Source organism: Sminthopsis crassicaudata, chromosome 6 (genome assembly GCF_048593235.1).
Source record: "Sminthopsis crassicaudata isolate SCR6 chromosome 6, ASM4859323v1, whole genome shotgun sequence".
Classification (NCBI taxonomy): Eukaryota; Metazoa; Chordata; class Mammalia; order Dasyuromorphia; family Dasyuridae; genus Sminthopsis; species Sminthopsis crassicaudata.
Window position 1 is genome coordinate 173,864,548 of NC_133622.1, and position 17,748 is coordinate 173,882,295.

The window sequence follows — 17,748 nt, forward strand, 5'->3', positions numbered from 1 at the left end:
CAGGCTGTCTTTGAGAGTGGCTGTGTTCAAAGGTGTTTATTTTGTGTCTAATGGTAACCATTGCTGGTGTGGGGACAGGGTAGAAGGAGGGAAGAAAAAAAAGAAATAAACATGATAACTTTGTTAGAAATTTTAAAGGAATAGCAAATTGTACATAAGAGATTTGCAATTTCATGTACAGTCATCTTTTTATAATTATAATTTGTTACAGAAATGCTTATTTTATTCCATAAATTAAAAATAAAATAAATTTTTAAAAAAGAGTGGTTGTGTCCAAAAGACACTTTTGCTCCTCTGGCCATGGGTCTCTCTGAGTTTGGTTGAGTCCTTCTTCACTCACTTCACAAAAAAATCAATCATTTGGCTCACAAATTCCTTTTTTAGATTTATAGGATCTGAAACTACTTTCCCTTTAACTTTGAGAGTCTGGAACCACTTCCATGCCTCATGGAGATACTGAAGCAAGACTTCATAAGGGATGGTTTAATTGGCCTAGAGTCAAACATTACATCATAGTAAGAATCTAGAAGTCTTGGATTAGGACTCTGAGCACTCAGAACCTTTTTTGAGGTTTCTTGGCTTCTGAGGTTTCTAATCTGTAAAATGAGCAGTCTCAGTGAGATAGATCTTAAAGTTTTTTTCCAGCTCCCAAACTTAACAGCTTAAAGTGCTCATGTTAAAGTGTGTGTTACTGAGTGCCCTGTACTTAGCCACAGAACTATAGCATCATTTCTGGAAAGGACTTCAGAGATAATCTGATTATTCCTGAATAGAAATCACCTGTATTACCTTCTTGAGGAGCCTTCATTCAGTTCCTCCTGTATTTTCCAGCAGATTGCTTCATTTATCATTTCTATTCTCTCTCTAATCTTCCCCCTTTCCTTTAAGACTGACTCTCTAATGCCAGTCATGTTTCACCTATCCAAAAGACAACAATAAAAACCAATTTACCCTTGATTCTATTATCCTCCCAGCTATTATCTTATATCTCTTTTCTCCTTCTCATTTAAACAAACTCCCTAAGAAGACGTTTTTTATGTTCGGTACCATTACTTCCTTTCCTCTCACTTCTAAACCTTCAGTAATCTTTAGCAATCCACTGAAACTGCTCTCTTCAAAGTTGTTTTTTTTTTTTTGTCTTTTTAATTGTCAGATCTAATGGCTTAACTGGAGCAATAGAGTGCAGGAAGACTCAATATTTCTGAGTTCAAATCTGACTCAGACACTTACCAACTGTGTGATCCATGGCAAGTCACTTAACCCTGTTTGTCTTAGTTTCCTCATCTGTCAAATGAACTAGGAAAGGAAACAGCAAACCACTCTAGTATCTCTGCCAAGAAAACCCCAAATTGCCATCACAAAGTCTAGGACTCAATTGAAAAATACCTGAATAATGGCTTACTCCTCATTTTTCTTGAGCTCTCTATACCCTTTAGTACTGTTGGTTACCCTTTTCTGGACAGTCTCTTTTCTCTAAACGCTCCTTTATAAGACATTGTGTCTGTCTGGTTCTTCTCCTTCTTGTCTGACCATTTTTTCTTATTATCTTTTGCTGAATCTTCATCTAATAGTGGATGTCCCCTAAACTTCTGGAGCTTCTGGGCCTTCTTCTCTTTTCCTTCTATATTATCTCACTTGGTGACCTCCTCAATTCCCAGTTCTTATTTGATATGCAGATTTTATATTCAGCCCTAATCTTAGTTTTGAGCTCCTGTCATACATTACCAGATGCCTTTTGGACACTTGGAACTGGATGGCCATTAGACATTTTAAATATAATATATCCAAACCAGAAACCATCTTTCCCCTAAACCCCCTTCCTTTTCCCATACTTCTCTATTATGGTTGAGGGTATCTACATTCATCCAGTTTACCTAGTCTCCCAATCTCAGGGTCATCCCATCATCCTTGATTCCTTACATGCATTCACTTACATTGTCAAATCTGTTCTAAAGCATTCCTCTGCCCACTCATATAACTACCAGGATTCTGGTACTCAGGTTCTCAAGACCTCATGCCAAGGCTACTGCAATAGCCTTCCAACTGTCTCTTCCTCAAATCTCTCCACACTCTAATCCCTCATCCACTCAGCTGCCAAAATCCCTCCCATCCTTCTCAGTTAACTCAAGTTCTCTCTATTATATTTAGGATCAAATAAAAAAAATTCTTTGCTTGGTATTTAAAGCCTTTTGTAATCTGGCCACTTTCTACATTTCTACTCTTTTTATCCCTTATTCCATGTCCTCGGTATTCCTAGAACAGGACAATCTATCCACTTCATTTATTTATTTATTTTTTTACTGCCTGCTTAAATCTTACTTTGTGAAAGAGATCTTTCTGGGTCTCTCCTCCTCTCCCCCCATTCCTAATCTATTCCTGTGCCTTTCCTCTGAGATTACTTTCTATTGACACTATATATATATTTTGTAGGACACTCTCTAGAGCTCTCTGAAAATCTTTGGAATTGATTGTGAAACATGAGAGATGTTGACAGAGGACAGCCCAGCATGGCATATTTTCATCAAAGAAGGCACTGTGCTCTGTCAGCAAAGCAGAATTGCAGTAGCTCAAAAGAAATGTGAAAGGCACAAATTTAGGGACAACTCCACCCCAAATGTTCATATGGACTATTTGTGTCTGGTGTGTGGTAACGCCTTCCAGGCTAGTATTGCTCTAATCAGCCACAGTCAGGTACGTTATATATTGACCCCAACATAGCAATATCGTTTGGTCATCTTTGAGTATGAAGGACAGCAACCAATATATTTTGTAGGAGCACAGTTATTCGCCAATTTTCTTCCTGTTGGAAATTAAGTTTTTGCCTTTATTTACTCAATAGCATTTAGCAAAGTACCTGGCACACTGCAGCTGCTTAATATAAGATTTGTTGATTGATGGAAGTTTTGATCTAAATGTCTACCCCACCCCCCTGCTCCTGGAACTGCTAATTATCATTTATGATAATTAATATAATTTGATTATAGAATGATTTATAAATGCAAGACATTTTTCATCAAATCTCATGTGCTTTCAAGTAAATCTTGTCTGGCAGGTCAGACTTTAATATTTTAATACTTTGTAATTTCATCAGGGCAGCTGATGGGTATCCTCGTTCCTCTACATCCTTAGAAGGCAGTCTTGGAGAGGTTGAATTGAAGTTCCTGGGAAATTTGATAGTGGCTCCACATTGCTTCCTTGTTCATTAAGAGACACAAAGAGAAACAAAAGATGGTATCCTTGTTCTCGTTTTATCATTTCCTGAACTGGAAACTACAGATAAAAACAGCATCTGTCTCCCAGGGTTGTTGGGAAGATCAAATGAGATAATATTTGTAAAGCACTTAGCACAGGCCTGGCATATAGTAAGTGCTTAGTAAATGTTTATTCCATTCCCTTCTTCCTTAATACCAATTTAATCTACAACAAAGATGAAAAGAATATGCTTTCCAATTAGAGACTTACATCCAAGGCTAAGGTCTATGCCTATTTTAGCAAAATGATTAGGGAGCTACAGTACTAGAAATGAATGTATCAGCAGGTACCAAAGACCTTCATGCCATTTAATGGTTGCTGTGGGCACAAATTTTTGTGGGAAGTTTGTCATTACTGCTAGACATTGAGACATCTGCTGGATCTAACAAATGCATTTGGCTCAGGGCTACATCTCATAGGCATTAAAATGGTCTGCCTTGTATGATTAAGGAAACTAGTATCACACAGAGATCCTATTGGGGGTAATAATACCGTTCTAAGGATTTCTTTCCTTTGAACATACACATCAGTGCAGGGCTGAAGCAAAGTATTTTTTTTTAGGACCAATGGGTTTTTAATTGAACTCTGGAACTGGTGGTCCTTGCTGTGATGAGGGCAAGTTTGAGATATGAACTGTATCATGGGAAAATGAATGTCTGAGCAAACAGGTGATTAAGCCACAGTGACTGACATTTCAGACTTTTTGTCATGTCCTGGACAACATGAGTGAGATTGTTATGAGGGCAGTATTACATTTAAATGAGACAGAATGGTTCTTCTTATTTACTGATGGCCAATAAGAGAGGGTAATTCTCTCTCAATTTAGGTTTAAAACCAAAATTTTTCCATCATGTCAGAGGAGATTCCTTGCCTTTTATTTCAGAATTTCTTTGGAGTTCCAAATGATGCTATATCAAAAGACATCTGTTTTGGACCTACTAGACAAATCAAATCTGACACTCTGAAAGAAATTAGACCCAATAGATATTTTTATCTTATCCCGTTTTCATATTTTACTCCTATTTCAAATAGTATGAGAAGACCTCTAAGGTCCTTTCTAGCTCTAAAGCTATGACCTTTAGGAGTAAGGATTGGACCTAGGGTGTCAGTTGTGAAGACAGTTCTGGGAATTTATTCAATTAGCTCAAGGTGGCACCTTTTTTGCAGCTTAGAATCTTACCCTATTTTTATTTTGAGAATTGTGTGGTCTCTAAAAGCACCCTCATCCTCTTGATAGAACAACTAAAAAGAAAGGCAAGAAATAGCTATGTCTTTTGAAAAGACTCAAAATCAATGCTCTGTATTTTCAGTAAAAAATAGGGCCTGGGGAGTCGGAAATGAGTTTGTTGCTACTGGATGTAATGGTGGATATTGGATGGGTGGTTCATAGGCTGATCATAGTGGACCTAGATTTACTTTCTCAACATTAATGATTTAGTGAAGAATTGAATTAAGCATGACCTCCAGCTGGAAGATTGTGCTTTTTATTTGAATAGTTTTATTAAGGGGGAGTTTGGCAACGTAAGGGACACTGAAAGAAATGATACCCCCATGTCCTTAGACACAACCCTCAGCATAGGAATAAGGCCATAATAATTCTGGAGCAGCTAGCTTGCCCGGTGGATAGAGTGCTGATCCTGGAGTCAGGAATACTCATCTTCCCAAATTCAAATCTGGCCTCAGACACTTATTAGCTGTGTGACTCTGGACAAGTCATTTAACCTTGTTTGCCTCAGTTGTCTCACCTATGAAATGAGCTGGAGAAGAAAATGGCAAACCACTCCAGAATCTCTGCCAAGAAAATTTCAAATGGGGATCATGGAGAGTTGAGCACAACTCAGAATGATTGAACAACAAAAATCATGATGTTATCCTAAATAGATCAGTGAAAGTCAGAGTGCCAGAGGCTCATCAAAACTCCAAACAATCTGACCACTGTAAGTTTAGAAAAGAAACTTTGATCAGACATGATAATTAATCTACTTCAAGAACCTTATTGGTTTCCTTACTGATATCTCTGTGCTAAGCATTGTACCTGACACATAGTAGGCAGTTAATAAATGTTGACTGATTGATTTTGAAAACAGATACCCAGCCTTCTTAGAGCTAGAAATATTGCAAAACATCAAATAATGTTATACTATCTGACTCAGATAAGATATGACATTTATGGTTACACAGTGATCATGGGAATTCTGAGATGACTATATTATCCACATTGGAAATGATGAATAGGTGAGGCAATCTCATTAGAAAAACTAATAGTACAGGGTTCAGTCAAGTGGATTATATATATGTCTCTGTGTGTGTGTGTATTTAGCATGTTACTGCTATGAGACAATTTACAAAATGAATATAAATGAAGGGTAATAGTTCTCTCTATCTCTCTGTTTCTTTCTGTCTTTTTCTCTCCCTCACCCCTATTTTAGGAGGATACAATTATTTTGATTGTTTTTAACCTGATAAGTGAGTAACTAGTTTCCTTTTACAGGCTTATTGAAAATTTTACTTTTATTTTTTATATCACATATTAATGTGCATTAATTAATAGGTGCATATATATTATATGTAATATGTGCATATATACACACATATGTATAGATGAATCTATATTTATGCTATTAATTTGTAAAAACATAGATATATGTTAGATATATGAATTTTAAGTTCATGTTACTTATGTATCATTATTGTTACCTATTTATTGAGAAGAAAAATTCTGATGGGAACCTAGTGATATTGTAATGTTTATGAGTTTTTTAAAAAATTAAGATTCAGTTACCAGAATATTAAAAAAAACAAACAACCCCCCCAAGTTCAAGTTCAAGTTCATAACTCCGTGTTAAAAACCTTTGACTTATAGATTGGGTTAATTGCCCTGTGAAATGTTAGTAACCTAAATAACTTATATTTGAAACATAACTAGAAACAACTGGGGCTTATCTTAGAAGGCCAACGATTTGAGCATGATAAGTTTTTTAAGTCCCTTGGGGCACATAAATACAGCAGAGCTTATCCTCTAGTCAGTAATAATTAGGCTCTGATTAGTCTAGCCCCCTCATTTTTGACACTTAGAGAAACTGAAGGTCAGAGAGGTCAAATGATTTGCCAGTGATCACAAGATGGAATATAAACCTACTCTCTCTTGACTCCAAGTCAAACACTTTATCCACCTTGCTCAACATTTAGTGTAATTTAGTGTTTTAGTTTAGTGATTTAGTGTACTTGCTACATAGTAGGTGATTAATAAATATTTATTGACTGACTGTGTTTTGTGCTTCCTAGGTGCAAAAATCCCCTTCTGACTCAGTGTTGCTTCCTGTCCATCTCTTCCTGTAAAGGTGTGATCCAGGCTTCTGTCCCCTAGGTCCCCAAACTAGAGAAAGCTCTCATTAGTGGCTCATTTTCTTTCATCTTTCATCACAGGTGAGATGATTTTCCCAAGTCTTCATTATATATAGACATAAGCTGCATTATCATCCCTGAAGCAATGCAGTCCCTTCACTTTCACACAGCTGGGAAATGACTGTAAGTTCACACACATACATATCTGGGTTCATGTGTTTCTTCCCTCTTCCCTTCTTTATAGTAAAAAAAAAAATTCTCTCCCCTTGGGATTTCTGGACTATGAGTCATGAGAAGGGCCTTGAGCACAATCAGCCCCAGTGGAATTTGGCTCCCAGAGGGCACCACCTAAGGCCAGCCTTATTGATTCATCTCCATGGGAGGTGATTAAATTGAGCCAGGTTTCGGTGGGAAGAGAGCTTGCTAACTGTCTCTTGGCTTCCTCTTCTATCTTTAAATGGGAGAACAGAGAAGGGAGTGGGGAAATGAGCAGGTAGATGACTTTTGGATAAAATCAAATTTTCTCAAGAAGGCAAATTTTTTTAATTGAATGTTTTAGTTTCCAGGTTGTAGTAGATAGAGAATTGACTTTAAACATCAGAAGACTTGAACTCAAGTCCAATGTTTGACACATATTCACTGAGTGGGCCTGTGCAAGTCACTTCTGCTCTTAGAGAAGCCTAGGCAATGAAGACTAACTTGTAGAAGAGGGGCTAATCTTTACTGGTAGAGGGACCTTCCTCACTAATGAAAACCACAGGTTCAGTCCCTTTACTTGTGGCACTTTGTTTCATTTGTGGATTGGCAGAGGTGGTTCAGTCTGATGTTGTAAACTTCTTGAGATCAGACACTGTGGCACTTTTGTCTGATCAGGTCTTAGCACAGAGAATGGATATAGCCAGTATTAATAAATATTGTTGAATGAATTATTAGAAATTTGTATAAAAGGGGGAAATTAAAATAGCTGTAAAATGAGGGCAGAGGATGAGAAGACCTCTAAGATCCTTTCTAACACTAAAGGAATCATTCAAAGAAGTAGGGAATTGGACCTGAGATGTCAATGGTGAAGAATTCTGGGAACTTATTCTAACAATTCAAAGTGGCACTTTCTTTGCAGCTTGGAGTCTTAGAGACCTGGCTAGAGCATTAAGAGGTTAGGTGGCTTGCCCAGGGTCACCACTTTCAATATATGTCTGTTTCTTTGTGATCCTATAATCTTAGCTATATGCTCCAGGACAAGACATTTCTCTAAGACTATATGCTAAAGAAGAGCTGTCAATCTATATCAGCATAGGGAATTTCCCCACTAGGAGAGTTCATTTTTTAAAAAATATTTTTTCCCAATTATATATAAAAACAATTTAATTTTTTTTCCAAATATTGAGTTTTACTGAATGGATGCCCATCAGTTAGGGAATGGCCAAATAAGCTATGGTATATGAATGTTATGGAATATCATTGTTCTATAAGAAACAATAAATATTTCAGAAAAGCCAAGAGAGACTTACATGAATTAATGCTAAGTGAAGTGAGTAGTACCAAGAGAACACTGTATACAGAAACAACAAAGATTATGTGATGATCAACTCTAATGGAGGTGGTTCTTTCCTCTCTCTTTTTCTTTCTTTTTCTAATTTTTTTAATCTGATTTTCCATGTGCAGCATGATAAATGTGGAAATAGATATAGAAAAATGGCGCATGTTTAATATATATTGGATTACTTGCTGTCAAGGGAAGGAATGAGGGAAAGGGAGAGGAAAAAAAAAACTAGAAACACAAAGTTTTGCAAGGGTGAATGTTGAAAACTGTCTTTGCATATATTTTAAAAATAAAAAGCTATTATTTAAAAAAAGAAAAATGTGCATTAAAATTAATAAGATTGTATAACCAGGAAAAGAAAATAGTAAAAAAGAAATATTAAAACAAACTTCATGAGAAATCAACAAATAATAAATAACAAAATAAATAATAATAAATAATAAAATAAAACAAAAATATAACAAAAAAATTAAATCCTCTCTTTCCCTCTTCTCCTCCTCCCCATTAGAAAGGCAAGTAATTTGATATAGGTAACATGTGTGGGTCATGCAAAACACATTTCCATGTAAATCATGTTGTAAAAGAAAAAACAGAAAGAAAACCAAGAAAAATAAAATAAAGAATAAATATCTTCAAATTGCATTCAGACTTTATCAGTTCTTTCCAGGACAGTTTTTTTGTACTACTAGAAACATAGGACTGGATCATAAAAGAAATTCTCTTCCCCCTACTGCCCCAAGGCTTCCTTGAACTCAAGAGGATTTTAAGATATATTCCGAATGTTTTCTCAGCTTTTAGGTGAATCTGTGGACAAATGTGTCCCCCAATAAACAAAAGTATTTATTCTCAGTGCAGATAATCAGAAAGGCTAGAAACACCTGGGCAAATCATCTAATCTCTCTGTGCCTTAGTTTCCCACTTGAAAATTTTGGGATTGTATTTGATGGTTTCTAAAGTTGCTTCCAGTTCTAAATCAACCATCCCCTGACACTATGATCCTATCCCCTATATTTTTAGACTCAAAGACTATGAAAAAGTACACAATAACTCAAAAAATAACCCTGAACTTTTGAGGAGTGTAATATCAATGTGAACCAATTATTTATCCTAGCAGATGAAAAGATAGATAGATAGATAGATAGATAGAGAGAGAGAGAGAGAGAGAGAGAGAAAGAGAAAGAGGAGAGAGATAGAAAGAGACAGAGAGACATACAGAGAGAAACTCACAGAGTCATAGAGAAAGACAGAGACAGCTATAGAGATAGAGAAAACATCAGAGAAAAAGATAGAGACAGAGAGAGAAAGGGAGGGAGAAGAGAAGAAGGGAGAAGGAGAGGGAAAAAGGGAGGGAAAAGAAGAGGGAAAGAAAAGGAGAGAGAGAAGAAAAAAAACTGTTTTCATTATATTTAACATATGTTATGTCTATTACATATAATTGTATTAAGAGAAGCAAAGTGTTTAAAATAAGGGAAATAAAAACCACAATCTACTTTTCTCTGGTCAGATGACTTCCCCAGTCAATTCTGGGGCCACAGTTTACCAAGCATATTGACAAACTAGATAAATATCAGGAAGGGGGTAAAGAGGCTGGTGAATGACCTCAGGTTCATGTCACAACAAAAGCATTGGCTGATGGAAGTAAGAACATTACATTTGGAGAAGACTTAGAAGGAACTCAAATATGTGGCACATAATAATAACATCTTGATAGACCGATGCGTTAGTTACCTTCAAGGATCTAAAGGGCTATGTAACAGGAAATCTACTTATTTTGCTTTGCCTCAGGAGGTAAAAATAAGAGGAATAGGAAGCTGTGGCAGAAAAGCAAAACAAAACAAAAAAACAGGTTTAGATCTTATGTCAAGAAAAACAAAGTAAATTAGATTGTATCAGAAGGTAATAAATTTCCCCTCAGTAAAAGTTTTGACTACTTGTAGAGAAGATACATATTCAGGTATCACTAAGACCTTTGAAATTCCTTTTAGTTCTGAGAGTTGCTAATCAATGGATGACACTGATAAGGACCTTTCATCTTTGAGATCCAAGAGTACTTCAAAACAAATAGCAAGCTACAGTAGCTTTTACAGAATGTGGTCCTTGATGTTTAGGTAATATTTTTGTATATTATGCTATAAATCAGCTAATTTACATTGAAATAAAACTGGGGCAAATGGAAGAATATAGTCCTTAGTGTGATAACTCTGAAGTAAAGTTTTGGTTCTTTGCTGGCACCACACTACTCTTTGCAAGTCAGCTATTGTAAAACCATCTGAACTCTGAAGGAGCTGGCTAATCAAAAGGCATCCTTGGCTCTGGCATGACTGGCAAGCATTAAACTTCTTTTTAGAATTCCTCACTAAAAAAAAGAACATGGAAATGGCTTCCTTTTCAGCAAACTGCTAACTTCCTAACACGCTAGCAGTTGGAACATATAGTAATTTTTATTTTGCTAAATTTTAATTCTAGGATTTTTTTTCTGGGAAAAAAAGCCAACAACATACTAAGAATAAGAAGTAAGATTTTCTTCTTAGATATTTCTCTTCCCTTTTTCATGTCTTTTAGATCACGGGTTTTAAATATTTTATGGTATGGTCTCTTTTATGTGTGCTTAGCATTGTTGCTGGAATAATATATGGTTAATAAATGCTTCTTGATTTGACAAATCTTCAATGAGCAAATGTTTGTTTGCATATAAAAATCTGATTTTCCTTTCAAATTACATCATAATATTGGAATTTTTTCCTATGTCCCTATTTTTAAAAAAATATCTCATTTCCATTCTGTAATGAAATTTGGAATAGTGCCCAGAAAGTGACTAAGATCCATATTCTTTGACCCAGAGTTCTCACTACTGGACAAAATCCCAAGGAGGTCAAAGATAGAAAGAAAGGCCCCATAGACAACAAACTATTTGGAGTAGTACTTTTTTTGTGGTAGTAAAGAGCTAGGAAAAAAACCCTAAATGTCCATCATTTGGGGAATGGCTAAACAAATTGTGGTACATGAATGCTATGTTGTAAGAAGAGATAAATATGAAGAATGCTGAGAGCATTTATATAAAATGATAGAAAATAAAATAAGTAGAACCAAGAAAATAATATACAGAAACATTATTACAATGATGTAAACATGCAGAGCAACAACAGAACCATGTCAAATGAATTATAGCAAAGGAGGCCTGAAAGAAGTATGAGAAGAAACTTCTCTCTTCTTTGCAGAGGCAAGAACCAATTAGAATGAAACACTGCCAATAATGTCAAACTTTTTTGATGTAAATTTTTTTGATTTTCTGAACATTTATGTCTTCCTTTTTAGAAAATTCCTTATGAAAAGAGATGGCTCTTGGGATAGTGGTAGTGAGAGAGGGTAACAGCAGAAACTGTAGGTGATGATGTAAAAACAAAAGATCTCAATAGTTTAATAAGTTTTATTATTAAAAATATCTAAAACAGATAAAAAGCACATAAACTCTTAATGGACTGGAGCTGTCTCCCTTTTCTTTTCTTTTTCTTTCCCCTTCAATTAGCCAAGTGTTTTTGAACATAGCAGTGGAAGCATACTAAATCTCTACTCTTCTCCACTTTGGAAAATATTAGTACAATGTCCTTGTCTGAAATCTTTGGCTTCAAACCTTATCTGTACTTAATCAAATTCCAAAAAGGACAGTGTCCTGGTCTAAAAATGTTATATTCTTCTCTCTCTCTCTCTTTTAAAATTTTTAATAAGTATTTTATATTTCCCAATTATACATAAAGATGATTTTTAGCATTCATTTTTATAAGATCCTAATTTTTCTCCCTCCAATCCCCCTTTGCTAAAATGGCAAGCAATTAATATTGCTTAAAATATGAATCATATTTCCATATTAGTCATGTGAAAGAAAAAGCAATCCAAAAGGGGAAAAATGAGAAAAAAATGGAAATAGTATGCTTTGATTTGCAGAATCCATCAGTTCTTTCTCTGGATATGGATGGCTTGTTCCATCATGCCTTTGGAATTGTCTTGGGAGTTAAATAACTTTCAAAGATCTGATCCAGGGTATGTCAAACTACTGCCCGAGGGCCAGATGCTCGGCCAGGTTATGGCAAATGGGCTGAGGGGAGGAGACAGAGTGTGAGTTTTTGTTTTTACTTTAGTCTGGCCTCTAACAGTCTGAGGGACAGTGAACTGGTTCCCTATTTAAAAAGTTTGAGGACCCCTGACAGTTTATGTAACAGAAAATTGCTTATGATAACTAAACTAGAAGTAAAAAATGTCTTTAATTCAATCTCAGAGAACCATATTGAAAGAGGAATTCTGAAATTTAAAAAGGCTTGTTCCTTTGTTAAGCAAATGAAGCCTTTCCAGATTTTGCTTATGTCCTGATTTAGATCTTGGTTTTCTAGGAAGAAAGCGTCTCTGAAAAACGTTATTTCTGTAGTGACATTTGGTAAAAAGCTCTATTAAACTTCAATCTTTTTCCTCTCTAGACTATTTTATCTGTTTTATTATTACTAGATTTCCAAAAGCAAGATCTCTGTTTCTTTGGATTTTTAAGCAGAGATCCTTGGATTTAGATATTCAACAAATCTTTCTGATAAGTTAGTAACAGACAAACATTTCTCTTTATTTTTCTTCAACGAAATGAATTCCTCACAAATACTACTCATTTTAAAATTCTGAGATTAGGGAATTAGATCTGACCCATTCACTCTTCTGTCTTAAGGTCTCCCATTCATTTTATTTATAAACTCAGCACCACAGTGGAATAGGAAGTAGGGTGCTGATTTGTTGATCTGTATTCTGCTTATGGGCGAAGGGACACTGGGAAAATCAGTGGTTCAAAATCATCCCATGTATCCCACCAACTGGAGAGAACTTTGAGAGCTGGAATCCTAGTTGTGTTACTCCCTGTATGACCTTATTTATGCAAGTCTCTCAGTCGAGCTTTCAGTCTCGGACCGGGCTCCAGCCTCAGCTGCCGATTCTGCCCCCAGTATCCCCCCCCCCCTTCCACCCCTCTCTTCCTCTCCCTTCTTTTCCCTCCTTCCTTACCCTCCCCCCTCACTCAATGGACCTCCCAGCTGGAGCCCGAGGCTGCGGCTGAGGAGCCGCCATCCCATCCCAGCAGGCCTGCCAGCCTGCACCATGGCCCATTTATGCCCCCAGTCCGCGCCCCCGACCCAGTCCAAGCTAAGCTAGCGCGCCCCCTCGGCTCCGGCAGCATGAAGATCAAGTCCTGTTAGGGCAGCTGCTGAGTTGCAGGGGAAGAAGATGGGAGGTGGAGGGGACGCCCACTCGCCGCAGGGGGCCTCACTTAGCAGAGCGATGGGAGGCCGCGGAGCGCGATAGAGGCGAGGGAAGGGGAGTCTGCTGTTAATCGCAGCTCCCCATGCCGCCCCGGAGCCGGAGGAGAACTCCGAGGTCCTCAGCCATGGCTAGGCCTATCTCCGGGGCTAGGAACTCCTGTCCGGAGCCTGGAGGGCGCTGTCCGAGCACATCCACAATTGCGTAGTCTGAGCCCCACCCCCAGCAAGATACTTTTCCTATGCTCAGTACTTGACAATGTCCAGTCTGTCTTACACGAGTCCCTGAAAGTGCTTCTGGGCTTGGATGGCACCATTCTACAGGTAGGGGCCTGTAACCAAGGAGCCCGATAAGAACAGGAAGAAAATATGGGCCAAAATATCAGTCCCTGATGCTAGAAAGTGTTATATTGGCCATTCTCTCTCTCTCTCTCTTTTAAAAATAATATACTGATAAATGTTTAATAATTGGCTTTCCATAAATACATAACACTTTTAATTTTAGTCAGAATTATTAATACTTTGTACATCATTTCTTTTCTTTTTTTTTTTTTAAGCTTTTTATTTTCAAAACACATGCATGGATAATTTTTCAATATTGACCCTTGTTTAGCTTTGTGTTTCAGATTTCCTCCTCCTTCTCCCCACCCCCTCCCCTAGATGGCAAGCAATCCAATATATATTATAGGTGTGAAAATATATGTTAAATCCATAAACATATTTATACAATTTTCTTGTTGCACAAAAAAATCAAATCAAAAAAGAAAGAAAATAAGTAAGAAAACAAAATGCAAGCGAACAACTTCAAAAAGAGCGAGAATGTTATGTTATGGTCCACCCTCAGTTCCCTCAGTTCTCTCTCTGGGTGTAGATGGCTTTCTTCATCATAAGATCATTGGAACTGGCATCAATCATCTCATTGTGAGAAAGTCACATTCATCAGAATTGATCATGTATAATATTGATGTTGCTGTGTACAATGACCTCCTGATTCTGCTCATTTCACTTCGAATCAATTCATGTGACTCTCTCCAAACCTCTCTAAATTCATCCTCTTGATCATTTCTTATAGTACAATAATATTCCATAAAATTCATATACCATAATTTATTCAGCCATTCTCCAATTGATGGGATTACACTGTTTCCAGTTTCTTGATATTGGGCATTCTTAATGAGAGGTCCCCATGGCCCAAAGCTTTAAACCTGGAGCAGTTAGCTCAGCTGCCTATTGGACTCTAAGAAGTTAAGTTTGCCAGGTATTTGCAGAAATAACTGAGAAAATGATTTCATGGTATAAAGATGCCCTTCAATAAAGAATCCAAATAGCTTTTTGAAACTATGAAGAAATATTTAAACCAATTAAATTTACCAGAGAATCCAGATTAAAAAAATCAAACAAACTCAGTTATAATCTGCTTTTGGAAATGGAAAATCTAAGGGCTTTGATGAAATTAACTACATTTCTACTGATATTTTGACATAATGACTCAAGAATGGGATATCTCTTGCTGAAAGGCAGGGAGAATTGGGAAAAACAAGCTGATACTCATTGACTTTGAATATAGAAGTTAAAATTATAGAGGCTTTGACATCAGGAATCACTTCTGTAATTAGATGTATGACTACACTCATGAAAAATACCCCCCTCTCAGAGCCCACATCCTGAAGTATCCTACCAAGAAACAAGAGTTTCCTCTTATTTCTAACTATTTGGCTGCCTTCCAAAAGAAGTCCAAAAAGAAGGAAGAAAAGTAGCTTGCATAAGAAAATAGGAACTGCCCATAGTGTCACTGCTTGGAGGATATGCTATATGCCCCTGTGGCTCTAGGACACTCTGTTCCAATCTTGGATCCAAATCAACAATGCTCAAGAAAGCACATATTAATAGAGCTCGTTTCATTGTAACTACCTTGTAACCAGTATACATGGTTTATTATCCAGGTATATTTTACAATAACTAGAAAGAATCCCCTTCTAATTGTTGGGCTACTATGACAGAGGTCAGAATACCCGTGGTAGGATTACAGGGCTGGGGACAGTGAGGAGGCACAATTTACTGGTATCCTGGTACTTCTACCACCTGATAGGACCTTGTATAGCTGTCCTGTAATATCTCTGCCTTAGGCCTCCCTCTAGCCTAGACCCTACTGTGGTAGGGAAGGAAATGATTTAATAAGAGAGGAATAGCACTTGCTCTTCCTCCTCCTCTTCTCACCATTTGTGGGGTGCTAAGGGAATTCTTGTAAAAGTTGAGGATTCCCAATAAAAATGTCTCGGATAACTGCTTCCACAGCTCTCACTTTTCTCTTATGGAACCCCACTAAGTACCATGATTGGAGTGACCAATAGACTGTGCTGACAAATGGGGGAGAAGGATCTCTGTGAAAAATCCCAAGGTATTAAATGGCCCTTGAGCTCTTTTTATTTTGAACTTTTATTTGAGTCGTTTGTGCAAACATTTCTGGCTTGACATAGATTGTATCATACTAAAAACAAGTTTTAAAATCAGAAAAAAAATGCAAAAAGTGATCTTTAAAGTTAGGATTCTGTCATTCATGAGTGAAATAGAAATTCCTGAGCGATTTAAACAGTTGATTAGAACTTTGAATATTCCTGTAATCATGGATGGCAAAAAGATTTTTCAGGCTAGCCAGGGAAAGTCTATGCCATTTAATTCCTGTTTGAATAGTATAACACCTGGCATAGAGTAAGCGCTTAATAGTGTTTTGGTTGAGCAAGAGTAATTTCATATCCCTGGGCTTTCCTCATCAAATATCTTTTTTTTCTTTCTTTTTCTTTTTTTTTTTTCTTGAGGCTGGGGTTAAGTGACTTGCCCAGGGTCACACAGCTAGGAAGTGTTAAGTGTCTAAGACCAAATTTGAACTCGCGTTCTCCTGAATTCAAGGCTGGTGCTCTATCCACTGCGCCACCTAGCTGTCCTTTTTCCTCATCAAATATCAAGAATTGATATCAACCAAATAAAGTTTTGAAGCAGATAGTCAGCAAGCTCACTGTAGGAGAATCACAGAGGGAAACAGATCCTTGTTGTGTCACGAGTCCTCAGAAGCCACCTAGACCAAACTAAGTTCGGAGCATTCTCACTTTCCCAAGTATTCCCCAGCTTCTGCTAAGAAGCCTCCGGGGAGAAAGCCACCACCTCGCCAGCAAATTGCACTTTTGGACAGCCCCAGGCTGGTTTACAGCTAGGCATTCCCATCCCTGCCCCCTTTTAGTTAGGTCCCTCCGGCCTTAACCATAGGGTTATAAATGGCTGGGTGGAAGTGTTAAAAGCTAGTATTAAACGGCTTTAGAGTCTAAATTTAGGTGTAGAATCTCAGATTGGGAGCTACAACGAACCCAAGACAACATCTCAGCCAGCTGTCCCTCTCATTCCATAGACCTGGAAACTGAGGCTCAGAAGGGCAGTCCCCTAGCTGGGAAATAACAGCTTTTTCATTCGGGCTCAGTGTTCCAGCCAGCACAGTACACCACGTTCCCTACGAGTATGTTTGCAAACTCCATATAACTCTAGGGTCCTGTGCGAGCTCTTTTCAATGACTTTTTTTTTTTTTTTTTTTCCCGCTAAGAAAGGCTTCCGGGAAATTTCCCTCTCTCCACACCGTGGCGGTCAAGGGCGTCCCTGTCCTCCTGCCATGACCTTGAAGCTGGGTCAGGGGCCAGATTGGGATTTTCGGCGGCGGAGGTGGGTGGGATGGAGGATGGGGGATGGGGGAAAGTGTCTAGACAGAGAGGAGGGCACAGTGTACAGAGTACACAGTAGCTCAGCCCCAGAGCAGGCGCAGGCGCCTGGGCGGGCCGGGGCGGGCCGGGCGGGGGGGCCGGAGCAGAGATCGGGGCGGGGCCGAAGGCCTGGGTGGGGCTGGCCTCGGGGTTGGGGCTGCGGAGTGAAGTGTGGGTCCGCCTTTGCTGCGCCACGTCTCTCCTCTCGCGTCCTTCCTCCGCTGCTGCATCCCGGCCCGCCGCCCGTCCAGGTCCAGCGTAGCCCAGAGTAGCTCAGCGCAGCCCAACTCACCCCAGCGCTAGCCGGCGCCGCTCCGTCAGCCTCCGGGCACGTCTGAGAACCAGACACTAAAGGTAAATCTTCTAGGAGAGAGAGTGAGCCCCGAGTCGGGCCAGGCTCTCCCCGGGGATTGAGAGACGCAGAGAACACTAACTGGGCGCCCAGGAGTCTTGGGGTTCACGTCCCAACTTTGCCACCTGCTAACTTTGAGGATTCGCTCCTGAACCTGGAGTTTCGCGTCCACCCAAAAAAGGGCGTCGTAATGACCGGTGGGAAGAACAATGGACCGGGTTCAAATCTCAC

At 38.4% G+C, this 17,748-nt stretch overlaps 1 protein-coding gene and 1 pseudogene across 3 annotated transcripts in view; both read left to right on the forward strand.

The window, feature by feature from the left end:
• The first annotated feature begins 13,031 nt into the window (after window positions 1–13,031).
• On the forward strand, window positions 13,032–15,179 carry LOC141547314 (choline kinase alpha-like; annotated as a pseudogene).
• Window positions 15,180–17,267: 2,088 nt separating this feature from the next.
• Window positions 17,268–17,748, forward strand: part of ANXA5 (annexin A5) — a 50,992-nt gene continuing 50,511 nt past the window's right edge. The window contains exon 1 of one of the 3 annotated variants that reach the window (XM_074275053.1): window positions 17,268–17,519. The gene's annotated coding sequence lies outside the window, so the exon portion shown is untranslated. Of the gene's footprint in view, window positions 17,541–17,748 lie in introns of all 3 variants that reach the window. The other 2 variants (XM_074275054.1, XM_074275055.1) reach the window with 2 other exon arrangements.